This window comes from Anneissia japonica, unplaced genomic scaffold, assembly GCF_011630105.1.
Source record: "Anneissia japonica isolate Jap-2015-1 unplaced genomic scaffold, ASM1163010v1 scaffold2214_len273412_cov153, whole genome shotgun sequence".
Taxonomy (NCBI): domain Eukaryota; kingdom Metazoa; phylum Echinodermata; class Crinoidea; order Comatulida; family Comatulidae; genus Anneissia; species Anneissia japonica.
In genome coordinates, this window is record NW_022682691.1 from 23,129 (window position 1) to 30,048 (window position 6,920).

A 6,920-nucleotide genomic window follows, 5' to 3' on the forward strand; every position below is an offset into this window, starting at 1 on the left:
GAGCCAAAAAAAAATAAATATTATTTTTGAGATAAAAAAAAAAAAAAATCGCATTTTTGGAAAAAAAAAATGGTTTGGAATATTTCGGTATTTTTGACTATTGTCGTGCAAGACCTACCTGCACAAGTAGGTTTAAAATCAATATGATCATTTTGTAATCAGAAATAAGCAAATAAAGGTGAAAAAATATAAAGAAAATAAATGATTCTTTTGACGAAAATGTCACTTTTGTAACAATCTAGATTATAACCTTGTGTATACTAATAATTGGATTTTTTGCATAGAGTATATTGGCACATCAAGGAAGTAATTAGGCATAAATATTAGCATGACAAAATAAGGTGATTAATGGAATAACTAATTGTTTATGTGTGGTCAGATAGCAGACATATATTGTTTGCCTACTAACAAATATAAATTCATTGGTCATTTGATATATTGGATTTAAACAAAATAGTTAATGAAAATATGTAATGGTAATATATACGGCTATTAAAAACATAGTAATTAAAATACAGTTATGTAATAAAAAATATCATGATTGTGTCGTAAAAGTGACGGGTTTTGTAAAAATACATATTGTAGATCATATAGTGATTAAAAAAGTATAATATACAAGATATACGTCTCGAGTGATATAAAATTATTTGCTATTTGGACTGTAGGAATAATTAAGTTTTATTATTTACAAAAGAGTAACCACTAATAAAGCCTAGGTCTTTGTTTAATCCATTAATGTGTGATTTCAGATGAAGGATCCAACGTAATTCAGTACATCGTCGCTCCTTAAGGGAACGGTAGTTAGATCCTATAACAATGAACCTTAAATCTTTAAAAATTATGATGCAGTAACATTTTGAAATGTATTCTCTGTTGGACCAGTAACCCATGCAGTTCTCGCAGCGATGGCGGTACTGAGTCTATCCACACCATAAACTAATCGAGCGGCACGATTTTGAAGTTTTTGGAGACGCTGTACATTAGAATGTGAAACTCCACCAAGGAAGGAGTTCCCGTAATCCCAGGGGCGGATTTAGGTGGGGGTTGCCCGCCACCCCCCCCCCCTTTTGGGAAGTAAAAAAAGAAAAAAAAAAGAGGGGAAAAAGAAAAAAATAATAGCCCAGAATGTCTCAAATGTTATGTTCGGGCGTCTAGAACACAAAAATTTCGCGGACCCCCTACGACAGTGTTGTCTAAATCGGCCCAACTTTCGGCCCCACTTCCGGCCCCCCCTTTTGGACATTTCTGGATCCGCCCCTGAATCCAACCGAGAAAGAATCAGTAATCGTACTGTATGTGCACAGGTATTTTGGTCAATAAAACGTGTAATACGTGAGATATTTCGTAAATAAAAATTAATCGACCGACATAAGGACGAAACATGTAAGTCCATTTTAAGACAGGGATCAAAAACAACCCCAATGTTTCTAATTGATGACGAGGGGGGCAATTGAAAATTCACCAAACTTTAATTTAAATGTTTTAATAAAATTGATATTCCTTTGGGATGAAATAAGAAAGAATTAAGTTTTTTCGTCATTAAGCCTAAGTTTGTTTTCAAGCATCCAGATTTTCACCTCATCAATACACTTTGTTAATCGACATTGTGCAGTATCCCTTATCCCTGAGTACCTTAGGATCATAACTAACATATAGCTGGATATCATCAGCATATGTGATAGGAAACATTACAACGCTTGATAATATCACTGACTGGCTTTGAGTATGCACTAAAGATTGATGGACCAGCGATTGATCTCTGGGGGACGCCATATTTTAAGGGTATTCAAGAATTTTACCAAGGGTGGGAAGATTGGACACGGGACGGTAATTGTAACACGTCTTTATTGAGATTAGGCTTTTTGATATGGGGAATAATCACGGCTTTGCGAAGAATATTCGGGAAACACCCAGTAGAAAAGGAATTATTAACAAGAGAAACAAAAATTTCAGAACATTTCTTCAAAAACCACTAGGGAATGGGGTCCAGTAAACAAGTTATATTTGGAATTTTTGAGATAATTTGGCTAATTCTGTTTCATTTACTGGAGACAATGTAACAAACCTATGAATAATATTATTATCATCTTCCTAATCGATGAGTGGTTGAACAAAATTTATGGCATCATAAGGAGGGACCTCACCTACACTATTGACCATGTTAACAGAATTAGAAACCTTATCAAGCTCTAATCTAATTTTTGAAACTTTATCATTAAAATATGAAGCAAAATTGTTACTAAGCGTTGCAATAGTAATGCTACTCGGCAAAGATACATTTGAGCTATTTAAAAGCAGCTTAACATAGACTTTGCATCAGTATTAAGCAACACATTTTTAAAATAATCAGTATTCGATTGTACAATTAATTCAGTTACAGCCTTATGTTTTTCGAGATATTTGATGCGGTCAGGATCACTACGAGATTTACGCTCACACTGTCGACGCTCTCTTCTAGCCGATCTTACGTTTTCGTCGAACCATTTAGGACATCTCTTGGTTCTTAGAGAACGAATGACCTCTGGACAGTGCTTGTCAAGAAATTTACGCACTCTGTTGTTATATTCAATTGCTTAAGTATTAGGATCATTTTGAGTAACAAGATCCGCGAGCTTTTGAGTTAGGTCGTATTTAAATTATTATTATCAGTGAGGTATGATATCAGTTATCATAGAGAGCATATTAGTTATAATTTAAGTGTCAACAAGTCTATATTTTATTCTTATATGCTTATTGTGCAAAAAGAACGACCATATAGATTCTAAGCCTGTTTGTACAAGTAGGCCTTGTACTATAATAGTAAAAAAACAATAAAATATTTTTAAAAAACCATATTTTTCCAAAAAAAATCTATTTTTTACACCAAAAATTAAATTTTTTACCCCAAAAATTTATTTATTTTTTGCTCCAGAGATTTTTCGAAATTATATACCCATACTAATATTATCTAAACCAAATTTTGCACTTTTGTCATCCAGGTAATCAAATTATTAGTCTATGCACAAGGTTAAAATCTAGATTAATACAAAAGCGACATTTTAGTTTAAAAATCTTTTATTTTCTTTATATTTTTTCATCTTTATTTGCTTGTTTCTGACTAAATAATGATCTAATTGATTCTAAACCTATTTGTATAGGTAGGGCTTGAACTACAACAGTTAAAAAATACCAAAATATTGCAAACATTTTTTGCCCAAAAACGCGATTTTTTATCCCAAAAATAAGATTTTATTTTTGGGTCCGAAGCATGTTGATAAAAAGTATCTCTACCAAAAATTTAAGTTTTGTCATCCGTGTAACGATTCTTCCATATTTTGACGTTAAGGCACTCTACTAATCTAGGGGTACCATAATTTTAAATTTTCATTTTTTACAACCTCAGCCCCAACCACCATGGTTGGGGATGATTGTGTGAACACCTCCATCTGTGAAAATCCCTCCCTAGCGCCTCTCCCTTACTCCCGAAGCTTCGCCCACTCGACCCCAGCAGGAATCGGCGGCCTTCAGTCATTTTGGTCCACTCTCCACAAATTCTGCGTGCGTGCCTGCAGCCGCCGGGCAGGGGAAGGGGGCGGGGCAGCCGGGGTCCGAGTTTTAGTCAATTTGTTTGGTCTACTTTACTGCAAATGCGCTGCCTTGTAAATCACAGTATCTTTTAACCATTAGCGCTTCTTAAAAAGAACATCAACTATTTTTACTACTCAAAAACTAGAGTTCGGATGAATTATTTTGAAACGGTTTATACAATGTGTTATATATAGCTACTGCAAACAATTAATATATATATATATCATTGTAAATCCACGTGTGTTCTTCAAATTATATATAAGTCGTTGAAACAAAAAATTATGACAAGGCATGTAGACTGTAGAACACTTCATTTATTTTCGAAAGAAATTTTCGGCCAGTCCTCTGGCCTTCATCAGCTTTCCTGAATGTACATGTCGGCTGTTACAAGTTCTATACTGTACAATATAAACAATACAATAGAGGTGTAGACGGATTATAGGCCAATTATCTAATAGTTTATGCGGTAATATATAAAGAGAAATCCGACAGAGAAAAAAGCGGTCAAGTATAGAGATAGTGGTGTTATAGATTAAACAATTCTTAATTAAGCGTACATAGTAGAACAATATGGTGGGAAGCGGACTTAACTACACAATAAGTAAATGATTATGAAGTCTTAAAGAGTAAAAGATGGAATATATGAATAAAACAAAAATAAACCTAAATAAACCTATAGGCTTATAAATAGGCTATATAATGTACAGATAAAGATATAAATAATAAACATATAAAAATAAAAATAAAAATAATAATAATAAAGTGGTGTAAATAAGGAAAGCACATATCAGCTATCGATATAGAACAGAATAAAGAGATGGTGAGAATCAATTGTATGGGAAGTTGTAATCACTGAGAAAGCCTATTATCTCTATTAAGGCCTATGATGTGGGTTTTGTGTTTAAGTATGAGTTTGAGTTCGGAAATGCGGCGATCGATTAGAGATTTAAAGTTGTTGGCTATGAGTGTACATCTCAAATCATTAATGTTATGGTTAAGAGAATTGAAATGTGTGGCTATGGGAAGGTTCTTATGGGTGCGGATAGATGACTTGTGATTATTAAATCTACTTCTAAAAGAAGCTCCAGTTTCACCGATGTAGGTGCCATGATCACATGCATTACACATTATGATGTAAATCACGTTGGTAAAGTCACATGTGAGTTGAGGGGGTGAATTTTGTGGTTAGTGACTGGGAGTGTGATTGTGCCGTTAGTAATAATATGTGTGCATATTTCACAGCGAGGCTTATTACATTTCATATTGCCATATGAAGGAGGTTTAGTAGTGATGGGTGAGAAAGTGAGAAGGGATTTCAAATTAGGTGGCTGGCGGTGGGCAAGAATAGGTGGTGTATTAAATAAGTGTTGTATGGATTTGTCGAGTTGGAGGTGCGAGAAGTCGTCTTTGATAGTTTTGGTGACAGTCTTGTTGGAAGGATGGAATTCGAATATGAGGGGGATGCGTTCTAATTGAGTTTTGGGCTTGTAAGCGAGTAGATCAGAACGGGAGTGTGTGGAAGCTTTGTTAATTTGCGATTTGATCAAGTCAAGGGGATAGCCAGCTTTGAGAAGGAAACCTAATAAATTAGACAGATGGAATTCATATTCAATGGGGTTAGAACATAGACATTTTAGACGGAGACATTGGCTGTATATTATAGATTTTTTTAAAATTAAGTGGGTGATTACTATTACTCGGTTATGCACAGGTTGCAGCGTTTTGTTTTTGGGGGAGTAAGCCGATGCTCTGTCGATGATAGACCATTTAATGTTGTAGGGTGTGTTGCTATCTTTTAATTTCCATACGTATTTGGAGAGTACGGTGCTGTTTCTGTGTTTGGGGGTGTTAAAAGTGTATTTGTGGTTTGTGTATCGGGTGTTGAACGGTGTGTCAGTGAGCCCGGTGTAGCATTTTTTGTCATCATCTGAGTAGACAGTGGCTTTGTAGATGATGGATGAGGTGAGGCAACTTCCAGAGAGTGGACATTCATCTTTTTTCCTGCAATTGCAGAGAGTTTTTGGCTGTTGTTGCTTAGCAACCAGAAGCTGTTTGTTGTGGGCTTTGATTATACTGCCCATGTTTCTTGAGCAGCTATAGCGGACTTTGACATTGTTCTTGTTAAAGAGCTTATGTAAAATGTTGCCACTCGGGAAATGCTTTTTGACCAGGTTAAGGAATGATTTTCCGATGTTGGTTTTCACTCCTTTGCTGAATGGTGGGTTGTACCAGATTATTTGTGGTATTCCATTTTGTGCTGGAATCCGCTGTTTTGTAGAGCTTGTTCGTAGTCAGGGGTGACCTAATGGAATGATTCACTGGAATCAGATATATTGGATATGCGTCTGTTGATAGATGCGGGAATTTGTTTCAGGATAGATGGGGGATGGTTGGATTTGCTGTTGACGTAGAGTAGTTGGTTGTTTGGTTTGCTGTAAGGCTTGAAGGACCCATTTTTTAGGCTGAGTGTGACATCGAGGAAGGTGGTGGTGTGGATGTTCGCCTGTATGGTGATGCGGAGGTCGAATGCGTGGAAGATAGATATAATATTTTTCCTCATTTTATCGCATTGTCTTGGTGATGAACAGTTCATGACAACGAGGCCATCATCTCGGTATAGACCGACGTTGGTTTTGCCGAGTATTGGGATGAGGGAGGAGAGGACGAAGGATCCGACAAGTTCGCATATTTCGGCCCCGTCGAAGCTTCCCATTGTAACGTCAAACATGTCATTTTCGGGAGTGCATGATGACATTTGCTTCGTGTTCGGAGATGCTGGTGTACTTTCGTGCGTACTGGATCGCATCTGTTAATGTTTTTGTGATGGATGGGTAGAATTCCACGATGTCAAAGGAGATGAATGTGCTGCTTGATTTGTATGGGATGTGTTTGAACCAATCAGTGACAGCAGCTGTGTTTTTCCATTGGTTCATTCGGGTTTTTGTGAGCAGGTCACGGTTTATCCGGTCGAGGATGGTCTTGCTTATGAGTCCAGTTTCTGATTTTGATGGGTTTATGAGTCTGCAGCTTGGTTTATTTAGGAAGTTTTCTTTATGATCTTTGAGTGTTGTAAAAGCCTCTTTTTCAGCAATGGTTTCCATTCGGTCCTCGATTTTGAGTTTTGTAGCAATTGCTTTGGCTACGTTGTTTATTTCGTGGGTGCTTCCTTCTTTTGCTTTCTCGTATGACGAGGTGATGTTTTCGTGCATGAGTTTGTCGTACTCTTCTTTAGTTACTTTGTAGAAGTTTGTAGTTTTGTCGGCGGGGATGATGAGCTTGTCCGCTTTGTTGATGGTGATTGAGTCTTGCTTGAGTTTGGTTAGGAAAGCGCATTTCGTGTGGCGGAATTCCAC